The sequence below is a fragment of the Heloderma suspectum genome, chromosome 2, assembly GCF_057233095.1.
Source record: "Heloderma suspectum isolate Gila_16-S chromosome 2, 16-S_ref, whole genome shotgun sequence".
Classification (NCBI taxonomy): Eukaryota; Metazoa; Chordata; class Lepidosauria; order Squamata; family Helodermatidae; genus Heloderma; species Heloderma suspectum.
Window position 1 is genome coordinate 332,958,348 of NC_139459.1, and position 21,114 is coordinate 332,979,461.

The window sequence follows — 21,114 nt, forward strand, 5'->3', positions numbered from 1 at the left end:
CGCGCCTTGAGAGGGAGGCCCAGGAAAAAAAGAAGACCTGTTGGGAGCAGGCTAGGGGGGGAAGCATTAAGCTGGGGTCTATTGCACCAGGGGGGTGGGGTGGGCACTTTGTAAATAGCACTTATAAATAAAACGAGCAAGCACTTAAATAAATTTTTAACATAAAGCCGCCTTTGTGGTGCCGCACTGCTCTCATAAGTGACACAACTTGTGGGAGAGACTTGTTTGGTTTCTCAAGAGCTTTACTATGGGGATGATGGGGAATACACAGGGGAGATAGATACTTGAGCGTGGCCCTGCACAGCGGTGTGGGGCACTTCTCTTTGCGAGCTCGAGTCTCGCTGGGCCCTCTTTCCAGCACACAGCCAATCCCGCCATACAGGAAGTGACTCTAGCCAGCTCAAGACAGGTTCCGTTATGGCATCCCCCTGAACTGCAAAGAGAATATGATAACAACATGGGGGAAAAACATAGCATGGGGGAAACAACGTTTGGAGACCGTACCATGGCACACCTACTGTGGCGGTCACATGTGGAACTTGGGGGATGCCCTGAACAGAGGGGGGAAGCAGGGAACTTTCATGGGGAATCCCTCATGGGGAGAATTGCCTTGGGCGCTTGTGCAACCGCGTGGTCCTCATCCGAGCACCCACAACACGCCTCCACTTGAACCCGGGAGGGGGTCCCCGTGGTGGCCAAGCCTGGCCTCATTGGGCTCCTCTCACGTTCCTGGGAGTCGTGGTGTCCCCGAGTGTGCAATCAGGGGGCTGGCACATGATGTTCCTGGGTATGCCTACACCGCGCAACCTCCCGCCCCGGGGGAGAAGCTTCCTGCCCTGAGCGCTGATCAGGCATCTTTGCCAGCATTGCCCAGAGAATGTCCGTATGGGCATCTACGGAGGCGATGAGTGCCCTCCTATCCCTGCTCACAGCCTCCTCGTCCAGAGTGGATCTTCTTACATACTCCCTAAACACTGCCACGTCCCCTTCTGTGACCGTGAGGATGCAATCATTCTCCTCCAAGGCATGACACATGATGCATTCCGCGATGTCGTTGGCCGCTCTATGGCTCCTTCTTTTTCTTATTTGTGATAGGCGCATAGTGGGGGATAATGTGGCCTGCCTGTTTGTCACTAGATGGTCTGTTAGAGAGAGTTGACAGGTTTTAAGCATGCAATGCGGTAGAGCCTCTGGTGGCATAGAACAATAGCCGTGCATGGGGCCCGCATGTGAAATGCCCATCGCCGGGAACCATGGTTGTCTCCCTCTAACGGCCAACACCACCCCAAGTAAAGCCTGGGAATGTGGGAGGTGTTGATATTTTCAGAAATGTAATTTCTGGGTGGAGACCAGGGTGGGATAATACCCACGCTTAGGGCCCCGGGCAGGTATAGACCCTTAACAATACCATGGTAACCGCGAACTTCCCTCCCTGCACGGCAGGGAGGGGACACCGTAATCGGCCCTGGCGTTGTCCCTGAGGGCGTGTCGGGGAGGTCTGGACATAGAGGGCTGGCCGACGCTGATTTGTGACCACCAGCGGTAGACCTTGGCCAGGGCTCAGCCCTATGGGAGAATGGGCTTGTTGGCTGGTGGGGGAGTTATCCTGGAGGGCCAGTCTGAGGGTATCCAGGCAGTGCACACGTTGCACGCATGCTCTCAGATCTCCCTCATGGGGACCAAACACGCAGGAGCATGCTACTCCCCTTGCCTACCTGTGTCCTCAAGCTCATCTGTAGCGCTCCCGCTTCCCCTTTGAGCACGTGTGCTCTGCCCTGCACCTGGAAAAGCGAGGCGGATTTCAGCCAAGCAAAAGGAAAACCTACCTTCTTGAAACACACACTGGCCACCCCTCAACCAGGATCCACCCAGGAATTTCCCCCCCTGGGCAGTGTGGCTTCGAGGTGGGGCTTTTAGGTACCCGGATGGGGATAGCAGAGCAACCCGGGGTGGTCATTAAAGCGAGTTTGAGAGCTGCCCATCCAGGCACCCGAGCTAGCTAGGCACGGCACGTGGTGAGGTGCTTTGACATAGCACCATTTGCTGCGGTGGGCAGGCCCCCTGATCACTCTGTGGGAACCACTCAAGGAGCCAGGGCAGCAGAGTGTGGACACCCCCCCATCCCCCCACACTGACTGGTCGCTGCACAGAAAGGTTTTGGTGCACCCCCCAACTCACCGCTCCACCCAGGTTCCCCGGCAAACTCTTCATGGGAGGGTCCTTCTCCTTCCTGCTCCTGGCTGAGAAGGCCTGTGAAAAGTGTGTCTCTGGTTGCCCACTGTGTCCTTGGGCATGTCCTTCTTTATGTAACCCGATACCCCCATCCTTCTTGTGCCCAGACCGCTCCACACATGCCCCCCAACATCGCCCCAACCTGCAACCAGGGAGTATTGTTGAGTATGCGGGTGGGCCCGGGCCCAGTTGGCCGATGGGGCATCCTGTGGTTGTAGGTGGTGTGGCTACATGTGTGGGGCTACACTGGGACCATGCGGAATGGAGTATGTGGCCATGCCCCTGGAGGACAGCCAATGCTCCATGCATACCACCCCCAGACACCACCCCGGGACACAGAACCTACCCACGTCACGTGCCTCCAAGGGAAGGCAATCCTCCTCTTCCTGTGATCCCTCTGGCACCTCCAACATTTCCCCTTCCAGGGGTTCTGTCTCTGGGGTCTCCGCGCGCGCTGCGCCACGAGCAATCTGCAGACTCCCAACCACACACTTGAGGCGAATGGTGGCATCCCCCCGGAGAATGCCGTGGAGCTCCACGTAATATGGACAGGTGGCCGTGTTGTTCCCTGAACAGGAGTTATGGTTAACCACCCTCCTGTACTCCTGGCGCAATGACTTTGTCTTCCCCCTGCACTCAACAGCGCTACAGGTGTGGCCCTGCTCAGTCATCTGCCTGGAGATCTCCTCGAAGAAGTCCAGGTTCCCGTGGCTGCTACGAAGCTGCTCCTGGATCTTCTGCTCCCCCTAAATGTCTAGCAAGTCCACTATCTCCACCTCCACAACATCCCTCTTCCCTTGCTAGTGGAAGCCATCCTCTGTTGACATGGATGGGGGAAGGAAGGGTGGCCTGATGCAGTAGATCTTTCCGAGAACTGTACTGGTTGGGATTTCCAGTGGTGGCAGTGGGATCTCCCTGCTGTCGAGGGTCACCCAGGGGCCCTCACAGTAAGAGCCTAAGAAAGGAACATATGGAAGTAAATTGCAGTCCATGGTGGGCATCACAGGATAGCCGCATGTCATGGTCATGATTTTGAGCACCTTCTGTGCAGGGGGCGCCCACCACATAATCGAGTGGATGCTCTCATGTTTGCCCACGAAAGTGAGACACAGCACATTGCTGAAGCAGGGAAAAAAGGAAAGAGGGGTGTCGTGGAGGCGCGCGGAGATAGTAGCCTTTTCTGGGGGAAGAGAAACGGGGAAAACGCTCCAACTCAAGCTCCAGGGAAAATGCTATCCCATGGGACTGTGTGCTCATACACGTCACGTGTGCCAGGAAGGCTGATCAGCCACCCAGCGCACAATCCCCATAATGCCAATCCAGCAGTCTCAGGACGCATTGTTTTCACAACCACGAGCATGCCTTGACTGTCTTGGGGAGGGGGGGGAAGACGCCCCTTGTGTAGAGGGGAATCACACCACAAAAACTCTTGGGAAGGCATTGGTGGGGGGACGTGGCCACCTTGTGCAGTACACAGGGGCGCTCCTGGAGAAGGGACGGAATTCGCGGTGATGAGAGCAGCGCGGAAGCCTCCCAAAGAAAAATTTCCTGCGCTGCTGCGGAGGGAGCAGCTCGAGGTGCCGCGATACACATCCTGCAGGGGGGGCGGTGAGGAGGAGAGTGGTGCCCAGACAAGGGTGCTGACCGATGGCGCCACGGGTGGAAGAGCAGAGTGGGGGGGGAATACACAGTGCGGAATGCAACGCGTGGACGAAAGGTGGAGGGCGGTTTTTACGCGCCCACCACATGATCCAGCAAGATGGGGAGGCTGTACCGATACTGCCTAGCCCCAAACTTCGATTCTTCGAAGATTCGAAGATGGTACCCTTAAAAAAAAAAAAAAAAGCCTAGGGCAGGGGTGCAGGGGGGACACGTGTTGGTTCTCAGCCGCTGGCCACTCAGGAATGAATGCGAGCGATACCAGGAGAATACCTGGGGGAGTGGTGGACACGAAAGGTGGGGAGTGTTCTTTAAGCATTTACCTTAAGATCCGGGCAGACGGGCAGGCTGCAGCGATATCTACAAGCCCCCAACTATGATTCTTCAAATCTTCGAAGAAGTTATCCTGGTTTAAAAAAAAAAAAAAAAAGGCAAGGGCGGGGGCACTGGAGGGCTACCTGTTTGCTCATGGACACTGACTGCTCGAGGAGAGATGCGATCGATGGCTAGAACACAACCTGGGGGAGTGGTGCGCTCTGATTGGCCAGCAGGGAAATACAAACACCGCTGTATATGGCCATGTATGGGTGGGGACAACGACCATATGCGGTGGCAAAGGTGGAAAAACAGAGAACATTAGGGGGGAATCCCGGGATAACAGCATGTTGAAAGCAGGGGTGCGGACCCCGGAAACTCCGGGTCCAATACGAGGCGGGTACTGCGTAGTGTGAAAGGCGGGCGGTGAGACCGAATTGGAAGGAAGACGGGGCGGTAAGTGTAGATCCAGCCTGAAACACAGGATGGGATTTCATAGACCAAGAAGGCATTTTTAATAATACATGTAATCTCTGAGGTTTCTTAATTTTTAGGGGATGCAGTTGAATGCTGTTTGAAAGTCCTTGAGCAGGACTAGTCTTAATTTGCTCATCTTTTAATTTCTTCTTTTGCAGCCCAATCATTTTTACACTTCTCTTGTACTGTGCTATTATTATACATTGCATGTATATATTATGAGATTCTGTACAATGGAGGAGTTCTGCCAATGTCACTGAATTCTCAAAGCCTCATTGTGTATATTCACTTTATAAAGCATGTTATGAAAGCTCAGAATCTAAACCAGATATAGCTAACTCGTTTCCTCTTCTGAGGATTGTATTTAGCACATTTTAAAAATAAAAACATATGTGTCTATTCTGCTTCTTCCACTTAGCAATCACCAAAAGTCCTCATTCAGACATGCTTCAGCATTGAGAGAGTTGGAATGTCTTGATATCTGCATAGGATTTTTTTAAAGATCCTATGATGTAAGTCAGTAAGCAGATTGAAAATGTTCTTTGTGTGGGACTTTGCAAAATCTTCCATCTGTATTTTGTGCACAACACCCTATGCTGATCTGAAAATCTCTTTGCTTTCATGAGAAAGTTGTATAAAACTTTCTGGTGCTATTTGGAGACCATCCACGTGTGTGTACGTGTCTTTGGAAGAGTGAATGTGTGACATAACAAGGAGACTGCAGTTTTGTGGTCAACAGCTGCAGCTGAAGCACTAAATGAAGACAAAAGCTTAAAAAAGAATGTGGTGTTGGGAGTGAAGAAACACAGACATTTGTGGATGTGTTCTGAGTGCAGTCATGGGAAATGAGCAGGGTGTAGCATCTTTGGTGACGATGACTGTATAAGCGGGGCGGGGGGATGAATACTTGGTGTTACTGATGATGTGGTTTGGGCTGGACATGGAGCAGTTGTTCTTGTGCCAAAAGTAGATACATTTTCAGACAGGATTTGAAGGAAAAAGTCAGAGAGGAAAAAAAAAATGGCAACATGTTAGAAGAAATGAACAACTCATTTAAGAACAACAACACATTGGACTAAATGGTGGAAAATATGCAATGCACTGAAGGGAAAGCTTGATTTTAAAAAAGAAAATACTGAGAAATTCAATATGACTTGAATCAATGTGAGGTAGTAGATTTTTAAAAAATATTGGTTATTTCCATTCCTCTGTTTCTGCTAGATCTACAAGGCTCTCCATTCCCCTGCTCCCACCGGAAGGTAGGAGAGCTAGATAGGCCATTGAGCCTGTCTAGCGTAAAATACATTTCAGGAGGAATGGGGGACTAAAAAGTCATTTCTGTCATTTCTCCGACCCTGCTGGAGCCTTCTGTCTATCAAGCTTCAGTCTTTAGGATTGTGGTCTGTTTTATCATGAGATTATGTTATTTTAATTGTTGCAAGCTGCCCTGAATATGCATTAGAAAGGTGGGATTTTTTTTTGTTTTGAATTGCAGTATTTTACATTAAAGTGGCAGCTTTACAGCAGAGGTACTGGAAATTTACTGAGAAAGAAACTACAGATCCCATGGAGCATGGTGCCAGATAGCTTCTCAAATGCTATTTGGCAGGACAAGCATTTTCAGAGACTTGGTTCACTGAAGTGGTGAGACTGGCAAAAGACAAAATATTAAGGGTTTACATCTTTGTGTCTTAAGTGGGAAGCAACTGAAAAGTGGAAAGTATATTACTCTGACTGGAAACAGCAGCATACCTAAGGAAGTGTGTTCCTTCTGAGATCCCATCTCGGCTTCTGTTCAAGAGAACATTTTCATGCTCTGTTGAATTTTTAGGAACAGATTCTCTGCAAACCTGCATCATATTCTGTTACGTGTGTTTGCATTTGTTTTCCTTGCTTAATAGCTAAGCACTAAATCTGTCTATGGTAAACAGAAGCTTTCATTCTAGCAGTATCCCATCCCTTAATCTTTCTTTTTGCGAATCTAGTAGTTATAAATTATGCAACACATAACCTCTGAGGAGTGGGATGGGGAAAAGTTTTCTAAACTGACCATTTTGAATAATGTAACTCCAGGGGGAACCCCCCCTCCCTGTTTGGCAAGTTAAACGGAGGGACAGAGACATTCTTGGGCCACCCAGTGAATTGCTTAGAGCAGGGATCCGAATGAATCTGTCCCATGCCAAGCTCCAATCTCTTCTGCTTATTATTCCAGCTGGCCTCTAAAGCTTCGATCCGAAGTACACTTCTTTCTAGAGACTTACTTCTTAGGAATATGATTAGGACTGGTCTGTAAGTAGGTTGCTAAATGACTGGGAAAAAGAGAGAGAATGGTGTGGATCATGCTCAGTCTGGAATGGGTTTGGTCTTGTTGTCCTGTGTGTGTGCATGCCAGGATGAGAGACTGAGTAATAAAAAGCATGTGTGTGTGACTCCCATGCTTAAATCTGTGATTAATAGAACCACAGAATTCTGTGTGAGGCATGTGTGTAGCTTACTGATTCTATAGTCTGTGCCGTGGCTCACTGAGTTATCTATACCACATGTACTTTTCATTCATGATTTGTGTTTGTGACACAGTTGTAATATATATTGTTAGGTTAATCTGTAGTGGTCTGCTATTATGCATGCATAGTATTGATTGGGGGCAGGGGACATGTAAGCAAATACACTCCTGTACACCTTGGATGAATAGAGAGTTTTCTAAGATCAGGCCCCCATGAAGGTATGCAATTTGTTTTTCTTATTTAAAGAGCCTGCAACCCTAACTGTAATGACATTCCAGTTGGTTTCTCACCCACTGGGGAAAAATAAGGATACTTTTGTGAGTGCATAAGTTTGGGGAAGGGGCAATTTCCCCCTTCCTCCAGCATCACTGCTGTGATCAACTTAACCCCCCCACACACATTTTGCTACCTCCCACTGGAATATCTGACTGCAATACAGTGTTGTTTTTACTACTCTCTCAGTTTTGTCCTTGCACACTACTCTCATTTCCCCTCCCCACAATATGGGAATAACAACCATGGACTACATTGCAGGGTTGTTGTAAACTACTCTCTCAGCTCAGTCCCCCCCCCTGCAATATGGGAATAATAACAATGGATTGTATGTATATTTGGATTTTGGGGGCAACTTGCATACTTTATGTAGATCGGACTGGGCTACTTGTGGTCTTCCAGATGTTTTGGCCTACAGCTCCACTCTTTGCACTCAGCAACCACTTAGCGCCGAAATGGGGGACAGTGACAACAGAGGGATATGTTGGCTAAATAGCAGACAGGTGGACAGGTGGTCTTTCACTCTTGCACAAGAGCTCCCCTGCAAAAAAGCTTGTGAATGTGTTCCCACATTCATAAGGGCTCAGAAAATTATTTCCTTTTTCCAATGCAATCTGATGTGGGGGAGGAATTTCCCTCGTCAGCTGGCAACCACAATGGACCAGTTGCGGAGGGGGCTTCCCTTGCTAGTGAACACCTTTTCTTTTTAAAGGCTGCTTCATGTTACACTGAAGTAAGCACCCCCCCCAAGCGCCTTCTCTCCTGCAGCCGCCAGCCTATTTTAGCTCCCCTTCCCTTGGTGCTTGAAACAAAATATTATTATGTCAATGTCCTTGTCAATTTCATCCTTCATTTCAGTGCTTTCCTTGCCAGCAAATACCTTTGTCTTAAGTGGGATGAGAAGGGATGAGGAAAGATGAGAGAGAATGGTGGCAGCACTAGCAAGATTGCAAGGAGTGACAGGGGTTTTTTCTGCTCTTGCCACCCAGCTCTCTAGCTGTTCCCAACAACCCATGAAAAAATTCACCCTGCCAGGTTGAGATGTAACAAAAGGCTAGCCTGAGAATAAGCCACCTTAAACAATCCTACTACAAGCCATAGGTTCTCAGGGTGGCTTGTTTGTGTGAAATAACCCATGATGGGAAACCCACTCTGGGTTTGGATGTTATGCTAAGCCACTCTGCCGATACCCATAATAACAACTCACCGTGGCTTAGCATGATGTGCGAGCCCAGTCAGTGACCTGGTTCACATGATAAAAAAATAAGCTACCATGGCTTATTTTGACATAACTATGGCATAACCCAACAACAGACCATGGGTTATTGGAGGGTTGTTTCTCACTCTACCAAGCCATGGTGAATAACAAGAATAAGAGAAGAGTGGTAGTAGTGGGAGACTCCTTGCTGCGTGGGATCGAGACCCGAGTATGTCGTGAAGACCCGTGGACTCACCAGGTATGTTGTCTCCCGGGAGGATGGATTAGAGACGTGACTGAAAGGTTGTCTGCACTCATAAAGCCCACTGACAGGTATCCCTTTCTTCTCATCCATGTGGGAACAAATGATACCTCCAAGCGGAGCTACGAAGAAATCATGTCAGACTTTGAAGCTTTGGGAAGGAAACTCAAGATCTTTGGGGCCCAGATAGTTTTCTCATCCATCCTTCCAGTAGTTAGAAGAGGGATAGAAAGGGAATGAAAAATACTCCGGATGAATGACTGGCTACGAAGGTGGTGCTGACGAGAGAGATTTGGATTCTGGGACTGTGGGCTATACCTCCTGGAAGATGGGCTGTTGGCAAGGGACGGGTTGCACCTCACAAAGGATGGAAAGAATGTGTTTGGCCACAACATGAAGAACTTCATCAGGAGGGCTTTAAACTGAATCCTACAGGGGAAGGGAGATGTAAAGTTGGGGGTAACAATGGACATAGGCTCATGCACTGCAATGGAGAGAAGAGCTCTAATAGCATCCAATAGTCTTCAGACACATGTAGGAAGAAAGCCAGACTATGAAGCACATGGTCTTCAATATCTGTATACTAATGCCCAGAGTATGGGAAACAAACAGAACGAACTTGAACTCTTAATACAAGAGGGAAATTATGACTTGATAGGTATAACTGAGATTTGGTGGGATGATTCTCATGAGTGGAATGCAGCAATTGAAGGATATCATAGAATCATAGAATAGTAGGGCTGGAAGGGGCCTACAAGGCCATCGAGTCCAACCCCCTGCTCAGTGCAGGAATCCAAGTCAGAGCATCCCTGACAAATGGCTGTCCAGCCTCGTCTTGAAGGCCTCCAGTGTGGGAGAGCCCACCACCTCCCCAGGTAATTGGTTCCATTGTCGTATTGCTCTTACAGTCAGGAAGTTTTTCCTGATGTTCAGCCGGAATCTGGCTTCCTGTAACTTGAGCCCATTATTCCGTGTCCTGCACTCTGGGATGATCAAGAAGAGATCCTGGCCTTCTTCTCTGTGACAACCTTTCAAGTACTTGAAGAGTGCTATCATATCTCCCCTCAGTCTTCTCTTCTCAAGGCTAAACATGCCCAGTTCTTTCAGTCTCTCTTCATAGGGCTTTGTTTCCAGTCCCCTGATCATCTTTGTTGCCCTCCTCTGAACCCTCTCCAGTTTGTCTGCATCCTTCTTAAAGTGTGGTGCCCAGAACTGGACACAGTACTCCAGATGAGGCCTAACCAGTGCTGAGTAGAGGGGAACTAGTACTTCCCGGGATTTGGAAGCGATGCTTCTATGAATGCAGCCCAAAATAGCATTTGCCTTTTTTGCAGCCACATCACATGGTTGGCTCATATTCAGCTTGTGATCTACAACAATTCCAAGATCCTTCTCGCTTGTAGTGTGGTTGAGCCACGTATACCCCATCTTGTAACTGTGCATTTGGTTTCTTTTTCCTAGGTGCAGAACTTGGCATTTATCCCTATTAAATGTCATTCTGTTGTTTTCTGCCCAGCGCTCCAGTCTATCCAGATCACTTTGAATTTTGTTTCTGTCTTCCAAAGTATTAGCTATCCCTCCCATTTTTGTGTCATCTGCAAAACTGATCAGCATTCCCTGTACCTCCTCCTCCAAGTCATTCATAAAAATGTTGAAGAGCACTGGGCCCAGGACTGAGCCATGCGGTACCCCACTCGTTACCTCTCCACAGGTTGAGAAGGTCCCATTGAGAAGCACTCTTTGAGTCCGATTCTGTAGCCAACTGTGGATCCACCGGATCGTTGTTTCATCTAGCCCACTTTGAGCTAGTTTGCTCATCAGGATATCATGGGGCACTTTGTCGAAAGCTTTGCTGAAGTCGAGGTATATGATGTCTACAGCATTCCCATGGTCTACAAGGGAGGTTACTTGATCAAAAAATGAGATCAGATTTGTCTGGCAGGACTTGTTTTTGACAAATCCATGTTGGCTTTGAGTAATCACGGCATTGTTGTCAAGGTGCTTCCAGATGGATTGCTTTATGATCTGCTCCAGAATTTTCCCAGGGATTGATGTCAGAATGACTGGTCTGTAGTTCCCAGGTTCCTCCTTTTTACCCTTTTTGAAGATAGGGACAACGTTAGCCCTCCTCCAGTCATCTGGCACTTCCCCCTTCCTCCATGATTTCTCAAAGACAATAGACAGCGGTTCTGAGAGTTCTTCTGCCAGTTCCTTTATGACTCTAGGATGCAGTTCATCTGGCCCTGGAGATTTGAACTCATTCAAAGTAATGAGGTGTTCCTTGACCATATGCCTGTCGATCTCAAGCTGCAATCCTGCCCCTTCAGCCTGTAATTTGCCTTTGCCAGGGGCGTCATAGACCCTCTTTTGGGAGAAGACTGAGCCAAAGTAGGAATTGAGCACCTCTGCCTTTTCTTTGTCATCTGTTAGCGTTTTGCCATCCTTATTTAATAGCTGAACCACCGTTTCTTTCCTCTGCCTTTTACTATGCATGTAGCTGAAGAAAGCCTTTTTGTTGTTTTTAACATCCCTCGCTAACCTCAGCTCATTCTCAGCTTTAGCCTTCCTGATGCCATCCCTGCAATTCTGTGCTACCTGCCTGTACTCTTCCTTTGTTACTTGGCCTTCTTTCCACTTCCTATATGTGTCCTTTTTTGTTTTCAGGTCATCCCTGAGCTTACTGTGAAGCCACATTGGCTTCTTCTGTTGTCTTCCACCTTTTCTTCTTGTTGGAATTGCTTGTGATTGTGCCTTGAGAATTTCCTTTTTTAAAAGCTCCCACCCATCTTGGACTCCTTTTCTCGCTAGCATTGCTTGCCATGGGACCTTACTGATCATTGTTCTGAGTTTATGAAAATCAGCTTTCCTAAAATCCAGGGTACGCGTTTGACTACACTCGGATTTTGCTTCCCTTAGAACCAAGAACTCAAGTACAACATGGTCGCTTTCCCCCAGAGTTCCTGTAACTGCTACTTTATCCACTAAGTCATCTCTGTTGGTTAGGATCAAGTCAAGGATAGCCGATCCTCTAGTTCCTTCCTCTACTTTCTGTAGGAGGAAGTTATCCGCCACACAAGTCAGGAATTTCCTGGAGGGGCCATGTTTTGCAGAATTTGTCTCCCAACAAATATCGGGGAAATTGAAGTCCCCCATTACTACTACATCATGCTTCCTTAAAACATTGGCTATTTGCTTTTCAAAAGTTTCATCCTTGTCTTCTCCTTGATTGGGTGGCCGGTAGTAGACTCCGACCACCAGGTTCCTTTTATTCTTTGCTCCATTTATTTCAACCCAGATGCTCTCGATGGGGCTACCAAGCTCCTCCTCCTGTATTTCTGTGCAGAGATATGTATTTTTCACATACAGTGCAACCCCACCTCCCTTTCTGTTCCTCCTGTTCTTTTGGAACAAGTTATATCCTTCAATTGCTGTATTCCAGTCATGAGAGTCATCCCACCAAGTCTCAGTTATACCTATCAGGTCATAATTTCCCTCTTGTATTAAGAGTTCAAGTTCGTTCTGTTTGTTTCCCATACTCTGGGCATTAGTATATAGACACTGAAGACCATGTGCTTCATAGTCTGGCTTTCTTCCTACATGTGTCTGAAGACTATTATTGGGTGCTATCAGAGCTGTTCTCTCCATTGCAGTGCATGCGCCTATGTCCATCGTTTGAACATATCACTTGTTCAAAAAGAACAGGAGGAACAGGAGGAACAGAAAGGGAGGCGGGGTTGCACTGTATGTGAAAAATACATATCTCTGCACAGAAGGACAGGAGGATGAGCTTGGTAGCTCCATCAAGAGCATCTGGATCAAAATAAATGGAGCAAAGAATAAAAGGAACTTGATGGTCGGAGTCTACTACTGGCCACCCAATCAAGGAGAAGACGAGGATGAAACTTTTGAAAAGCAAACAGCCAATGTTTTAAGGAAGCATGATGTAGTAGTAATGGAGGACTTCAATTTCCCTGATATTTGTTGGGAGACAAATTCTGCCAAACATGGCCCCTCCAGGAAATCCCTGACTTGTGTGGCGGATAACGTCCTCCTACAGAAAGTAGAGGAAGGAACTAGAGGACTGGCTATCCTTGACTTGATCCTAACAAACAGAGATGAGTTAGTGGATAAAATAGCAGTTACAGGAACTCTGGGGGAAAGCGACCATGTTGTACTTGAGTTCTTGGTTCTAAGGGAAACAAAATCCGAGTGTAGTCAAACGCGTACCCTGGATTTTAGGAAAGCTGATTTTCATAAACTCAGAACAATGATCAGTAAGGTCCATGGCAAGCGACTCTAACAAGAAAAGGAGTCCAAGATGGGTGGGAGCTTTTAAAAAAGGAAATTCTCAAGGCACAATTACAAACCATTCCAACAAGAAGAAAAGGTGGAAGACAACAGACGAAGCCAATAGGGCTTCACAAAAAGCTTAGAGATGACATGAAAACAAAAAAGGACACACATCGGAAGTGGAACCCCTTCATGGATCACTGCCTTGTTGTGGTGAAGGGGCTTGCGTAACTCAGTGAAGCCATAAGCTCTGCTGTGCAGGGCCACCCAAAACGGACAGGTCATGGCGGAGAGTTCTGACAAAATGTGGTCCACTGGAGAAGGAAATGGCAACCCACTCCAGTATTCTTGCCAAGAAAACCCCATGGAACGTATCACAAGGCTAAAAGATATGATGCTGGAAGATGAGCCCCTCAGGTCAGAAGGTGTCCAATATACTACTGGGGAAGAGCAGAGGGAATTTCCAAGTAGCGCCAGAAACAATGAAGCGGCTGGGCCAAAGCCGAAAGGACACTCAGCTGTGGATGTGTCTGGTGGTGAAAAGAAAATCCGATGCTGTAAAGAACAATATTGTTTAGGAACCTGGAATGTCAGATCAATGAATCAAGGTAAGCTGGAGGTGGTCAAACATGAGATGGCAAGATTGAACATCAACATCTTGGGAATCAGCGAACTAAAATGGACAAGCATGGGCGAATTTAATTCAGGTGACCATCATATCTACTACTGTGGGCAAGAATCCCTTAGAAGAAATGGAGTAGCACTCATAGTCAACAAAAGGGTGGCAAAAGCAGTACTGGGGTACAATCTTAAAAACGATAGAATGATCTCAATATGAATCCAAGGCAAACCATTCAACATCACAGTAATTCAAGTCTATGCCCCAACCACTGATGCTGAAGAAGCTGAGGTTGATCGGTTCTATGAAGACCTACAACACCTTCTAGAACTAACACCAAAAAAAGATGTCCTCTTCATCATAGGGGATTGGAATGCTAAAGTTGGAAGTCACGAAATCACCGGGATAACAGGCAAGCATGGCCTTGGTGTACAAAATGAAGCAGGACAAAGGCTAATAGAGTTTGGCCAAGAGAACACGCTGATCATAGCAAACACTCTTTTCCAACAGCACGAGAGGCGACTCTACACATGGACATCACCAGATGGTCAATATCGAAATCAGATTGATTATGTCTTTTGCAGCCAAAGATGGAGAAGCTCTATACAGTCAGTAAAAACAAGACCTGGAGCTGACTGTGGCTCAGATCATGAGCTGCTTCTTGCAAAATTTCGGCTTAATTTGAAGAACGTCGGGAAAACCACTAAACCATTCAGGTATGACCTAATCATATCCCTGATGAATATACAGTGGAGGTGAGGAATAGATTTCAGGGATTAGACCTGATAGACAGAGTGCCTGAGGAACTATGGACGGGCATCCGTAAAATTGTTCAGGAGGCAGCAACTCAATCCATCCCCAAGAAAAAGAAATGCAAGAAAGCCAAGTGGCTGTCTGATGAGGCTTTACAAGTGGCTGAGGAAGAAGGCAAGCAAAAAGCAAGGGAGAAAGGGAAAGATATATCCAACTGAATGCAGAGTTCCAGAGAATAGCAAGAAGAGACAAGAAGGCCTTCTTAAATGAACAATGCAAAGAAATCGAGGAAAACAATAGAATGGGAAAGACTAGAGATCTCTTCAAGAAAATCAGAGATCTCAAAGGAACGTTTTGTGCAAAGACAGGCATGATAAAGGACCAAGAAGGCAGGGACCTAACAGAAGCAGATGAGATTAAGAAGAGGTGGAAAGAATACACAGAAGAACTATACAGGAAAGATCTTAATGTCCCTGAGAGCCATGATAGTGCGGTCACGGAACTTGAGCCGGACATCCTAGAGAGTTAAGTCAAGTGGGCCTTCGGAAGCATTACTAACAACAAAGCTAGCAGAGATGACAGTCTTCCGGCTGAGCTATTTAAAATCCTAAAAGATTATGCTGTTAAAGTGCTGCACTCAACATGCCAACACATTTGGAACACTCAACAGTGGCCACAAGACTGGAAAAGGTCAGTTTACATTCCAATTCCAAAGAAGGGCAATGCCAAAGAGTGTTCAAACTACCGTACAATTGCGCTCATTTCACATGCCAGCAAGGTGATGCTCAAAATCCTACAAGCTAGGCTTCAGCAGTATGCGAACCGAGAACTACCGGAAGTACAAGCTGGGTTTCGAAGAGGCAGAGGAACTAGAGATCAAATCGCCAACTTTCGCTGCATCATGGAGAAAGCAAGAGAATTCCAGAAAAGCGTCTATTTCTGCTTCATTGACTACGCTAAAGCCTTTGATTGTGTGGATCACAACAAACTGTGGCAAATTCTTAAAGTGATGGGAGTACCAGACCACCTTACCTGTCTCCTGAGAAACCTGTACGAGGGTCAAGAAGCAACAGTAAGAACCAGACATGGAACAACCGATTGGTTCAAAATTGGGAAAGGAGTACAACAAGGCTGCATATTGTCACCCTGCTTATTTAACTTATATGCAGAGTACATCATGAGAAACGCCAGGTTGGATGAATCACAGGTTGGAATTAAGATTGCTGGGAGAATTATCAACAACCTCCGATATGCAGATGATACCACCCTAATGGCAGAAAGCGAAGAGGATCTAAAGAGCCTCTTGTTGAGGGTGAAAGGGGAGCGTGCAAAAGCTGGTTTGAAACTCAACATTAAAAAAACTAAGATCATGGCATCTGGCCCCATCACCTCCTGGCATATGGAAGGGGAAGAAATGGAAGCAGTGACAGATTTTATTTTCTTGGGCTCCAAGATCACCACAGATGGTGACTGTAGCCATGAAATTAAAAGACGCTTGCTTCTTGGGAGGAAAGCTATGGCACACCTCGACAGCATAGTAAGAAGCAGAGACATCACCTTGCCAACAAAGGTCCGTCTAATCAAAGCTATGGTTTTCCCAGTAGTAACATATGGCTATGAGAGCTGGACTATAAGGAAGGCTGAGCGCTGAAGAATCGATGCTTTCGAACTTTGGTGCTGGTGACGACTCTTACGAGTCCTCTGGATGGCAAGGAGGTCACATCAGTCCATCCTAAAGGAAATCAACCCTGAGTTCTCATTGGAAGGACAGATACTGAAACTGAAGCTCAAATATTTTGTCCACCTAATGCGAAGAGAAAACTCTCTGGAAAAGACCCTGATGCTGGGGAACACTGAAGGCAAAAGGAGAAGGGGACAGCAGAAGATGAGATGGCTAGATAGCATCAGTGATGCAATGAATATGGACTTGAGCATGCTCCAGGAGAGAGCGCAGGACAGGAAGGGCTGGCGTGCTGTGGTCCATGGGGTAACGAAGAGTTGGACACGACTGAATGACTGAACAACAAAGGAAGTGGAAAGAAGGCCAAGTAACAGAGGAAGAGTACAGGCAGGTAGCACAGAATTGCAGGGATGGTGTCAGGAAGGCTAAAGCTGAGAACGAGCTGAGGTTAGCGAGGGATGCTAAAAACAACAAAAAGGCTTTCTTCAGCTACCTGCATAGTAAAAGGCAGAGGAAAGAAATGGTTGTTCAGCTATTAAATAAGGATGGCAAAATGATAACAGATGACCAAGAAAAGGCAGAGGTGCTCAATTCCTACTTTGGCTCAGTCTTCTCCCAAAAGAAGGTCTATGACCCCCCTGGCGAAAGTACTGTAAAGGCGAAGTACAAGCTGAAGGGGCAGGATTGCAGCTTGAGATCAATAGGCATATAGTCAAGGAACACCTAATTACTTCGAATGAGTTCAAATCTCCAGGGCCAGATAAACTGCATCCTAGAGTAATAAAGGAACTGGCAGAAGAACTCTCAGAACCGCTTTCTATTCTCTTTGAGAAATCATGGAGGACGGGGGAAGTGCCAGATGACTGGAGGAGGGCTAATGTTGTCCCTATCTTCAAAAAGGGTAAAAAGGAGGAACCTGGGAACTACAGACCAGTCATTCTGACATCAATCCCTGGGAAAATTCTGGAGCAGATGATAAAGCAATCCATCTGCAAGCACCTTGAAAACTATGCAGTGATTACTTGAAGCCAACATGGATTTGTCAAGAACAAGTCCTGTCAGATGAATCTGATCTCATTTTTTGATCAAGTAACCTCCCTTGTGGATCGTGGGAATGCTGTAGATGTAATATACCTCGACTTCAGCAAAGCTTTCGACAAAGTGCCCCATGATATCCTGATGAGCAAACTAGTTCAAAGTGGGCTAGATGAAACAATGATTAGGTGGATCCACAGTTGGCTACAGAATTGGACTCAAAGAGTGCTTATCAATAGGATCTTCTCAAACTGGGGAGAGGTAACGAGTGGGGTACCGCAGGGCTCAGTCCTGGGCCCAGTGCTCTTCAACATTTTTATGAATGACTTGGAGGAGGAGGTGCAGGGAATGCTGATCAAATTTGCAGATGACACAAAATTGGGCAGGATAGCTAATACTTTGGAAGACAGAAACAAAATTCAAAGTGATCTGGATAGAATGGAGCGCTGGGCAGAAAATAACAGGATGACATTTAATAGGGATAAATGCCAAGTTCTGCACCTAGGAAAAAGAAACCAAATGCACAGTTACAATATGGGGGATACGTGGCTCAACAACTCTACAAGCAAGAAGGATCTTGGAATTGTTGACAATCACAAGCTGAATATGAGCCAACCATGTGATGTGGCTGCAAAAAAGGCAAATGCTCTTTTTGTTGTTGTTGTTCAGTCGTGTCCGACTCTTCGTGACCCCATGGACCATAGCACGCCAGGCCCCCCTGTCCTGCGCTCTCTCCCGGAGTGTGCTCAAGTTCATATTCATTGCATCCGTGATGCTATCTAGCCATCTCATACTCTGCCGTCCCCTTCTCCTTTTGCCTTCAGTCTTTCCCAGCATCAGGGTCTTTTCCAGAGAGTTTTCTCTTCGCATTAGGTGGCCAAAATATTGGAGCTTCAGCTTCATTATCTGTCCTTCCAATGAGCACTCAGGGTTGATTTCCTTTAGGATGGACTGATTTGACCTCCTTGCAGTCCAGGGGACTCGTAAGAGTCTTCTCCAGCACCACAGTTCGAAAGCATAAATTCTTCGGCGCTCAGCCTTCCTTATAGTCCAGCTCTCACAGCCATATATTACTACTGGGAAAACCATAGCTTTGATTAGACGGACCTTTGTCGGCAAGGTGATGTCTCTGCTTCTTACTATGCTGTCTAGGTTGGCCATAGCTTTCCTCCCCAGGAGCAAGCGTCTTTTAATTTCATGGCTACAGTCACCGTCTGCGGTGATCTTGGAGCCCAAGAAAGTAAAATCTGTCACTGCTTCCATTTCTTCCCCTTCCATATGCCAGGAAGTGATGGGGCCAGATGCCATGATCTTCATTTTTTTAATGTTGAGTTTCAAACCAGCTTTTGCACTCTCCTCTTTCACCCTCAACAAGAGGCTCTTTAGATCCTCTTCGCTTTCTGCCATTAGGGTGGTATCGTCTGCATATCGGAGGTTGTTGATAATTCTCCCAGCAATCTTAATTCCGACCTCTGATTCATCCAACCCGGCATTTCTCATGATGTACTCTGCATATAAGTTAAATAAGCAGGGTGACAATATGCAGCCTTGTCGTACTCCTTTCCCAATTTTGAACCAATCGGTTGTTCCATGTCTGGTTCTTACTGTTGCTTCTTGACCCTCGTACAGGTTTCTCAGGAGACAGGTAAGGTGGTCTGGTACTCCCATCACTTTAAGAATTTGCCACAGTTTGTTGTGATCCACACAATCAAAGGCTTTAGCGTAGTCAATGAAGCAGAAATAGACGTTTTTCTGGAATTCTCTTGCTTTCTCCATGATGCAGCGAAAGTTGGCAATTTGATCTCTAGTTCCTCTGCCTCTTCGAAACCCAGCTTGTACTTCCGGCAGTTCTCGGTTCGCATACTGCTGAAGCCTAGCTTGTAGGATTTTGAGCATCACCTTGCTGGCATGTGAAATGAGCGCAATTGTACGGTAGTTTGAACACTCTTTGGCGTTGCCCTTCTTTGGAATTGGAATGTAAACTGACCTTTTCCAGTCTTGTGGCCACTGTTGAGTGTTCCAGATTTGTTGGCATATTGAATGCAGCACTTTAACAGCATCATCTTTTAGGATTTTAAATAGCTCGGCTGGAATACTGTCATCTCCACTAGCTTTGTTGTTACTAATGCTTCCTAAGGCCCACTTGACTTCACTCTCTAGGATGTCCGGCTTAAGTTCAGTGACCGCACTATCATGGCTATCAGGGACATTCAGATCTTTCCTGTATAGTTCTTCTGTGTATTCTTGCCACCTCTTCTTAATCTCATCTGCTTCTGTTAGGTCCCTGCCTTCTTTGTCCTTTATCATGCCCGTCTTTGCACAAAACGTTCCCTTGAGATCTCCAATTTTCTTGAAGAGATCTCTAGTCTTTCCCATTCTGTTGTTTTCCTCGATTTCTTTGCATTGTTCATTTAAGAAGACCTTCTTGTCTCTCCTTGCTATTCTCTGGAACTCTGCATTCAGTTGGGTATATCTTCCCCTTTCTCCCTTGCTTTTCGCTTCCCTTCTTTCGTGAGCTACTTGTAAAGCCTCATCAGACAGCCACTTTGCTTTCTTGCATTTCTTTTTCTTTGGGATGGATTGAGTTGCTGCCTCCTGAACAATGTTACGGACCTCCGTCCATAGTTCCTCAGGCACTCTGTCTATCAGGTCTAATCCCTGAAATCTATTCCTCACCTCCACTGTATATTCATCAGGGATATGATTTAGGTCATACCTGAACGGTTTAGTGGTTTTCCCGACGTTCTTCAATTTAAGCCGAAATTTTGCAAGAAGCAGCTCATGATCTGAGCCACAGTCAGCTCCAGGTCTTGTTTTTACTGACTGTATGGAGCTTCTCCATCTTTGGCTGCAAAGGACATAATCAATCTGATTTCGATATTGACCATCTGGTGACGTCCATGTGTAGAGTCGCCTCTTGTGCTGTTGGAAAAGAGTGTTTGCTATGATCAGCATGTTCTCTTGGCAAAACTCTATTAGCTTTTGTCCTGCTTCATTTTGTACACCAAGGCCATGCCTGCCTGTTATCCCGGTGATTTCTTGACTTCCTACTTTAGCATTCCAATCCCCTATGATGAAGAGGACATCTTTCTTTGGTGTTAGTTCTAGAAGGTGTTGTAGGTCTTCATAGAACCGATCAACCTCAGCTTCTTCGGCCTCAGTGGTTGGGGCATAGACTTGAATTACTGTGATGTTGAATGGTTTGCCTTGGATTCGTACTGAGATCATTCTATCATTTTTAAGATTGTACCCCAGTACTGCTTTTCCCACCCTTTTGTTGACTATGAGTGCTACTCCATTTCTTCTAAGGGATTCTTGCCCACAATAGTAGATATGATGGTCACCTGAATTAAATTCGCCCATGCCTGTCCATTTTAGTTTGCTGATTCCCAAGATGTCGATGTTCAATCTTGCCATCTCATGTTTGACCACCTCCAGCTTACCTTGATTCATTGATCTGACATTCCAGGTTCCTAAACAATATTGTTCTTTACAGCATCGGATTTTCTTTTCACCACCAGACACATCCACAGCTGAGTGTCCTTTCGGGTTTGGCCCAGCCGCTTCACTCTTTCTGGCGCTACTTGGAAATACCCTCTGCTCTTCCCCAGTAGCATATTGGACACCTTCCGACTTGAGGGGCTCATCTTCCGGCGTCATATCTTTTAGCCTTGTGATACGTTCCATGGGGTTTTCTTGGCAAGAATACTGGAGTGGGTTGCCATTTCCTTCTCCAGTGGACCACATTTTGTCAGAACTCTCTGCCATGACCTGTCCGTCTTGGGTGGCCCTGCACGGCATAGCTTATGGGTTCAC

The 21,114-nt window shown here is 46.6% G+C and overlaps 1 long non-coding RNA gene across 1 annotated transcript in view; it reads right to left on the reverse strand.

Moving 5' to 3' along the window:
* Nucleotides 1-227: 227 nt before the first annotated feature.
* LOC146355055 (uncharacterized) overlaps nt 228-21,114 on the reverse strand; it is a 51,773-nt gene continuing 30,886 nt past the window's right edge. Inside the window, exons 3-6 of the long non-coding RNA XR_014787441.1 lie at nt 4,215-4,297; nt 2,179-2,250; nt 1,716-1,781; nt 228-1,142 (exon numbers count right to left, since the gene is read on the reverse strand). This is a non-coding gene — a long non-coding RNA (uncharacterized LOC146355055). The remainder of the gene's footprint in view (nt 1,143-1,715; nt 1,782-2,178; nt 2,251-4,214; nt 4,298-21,114) is intronic.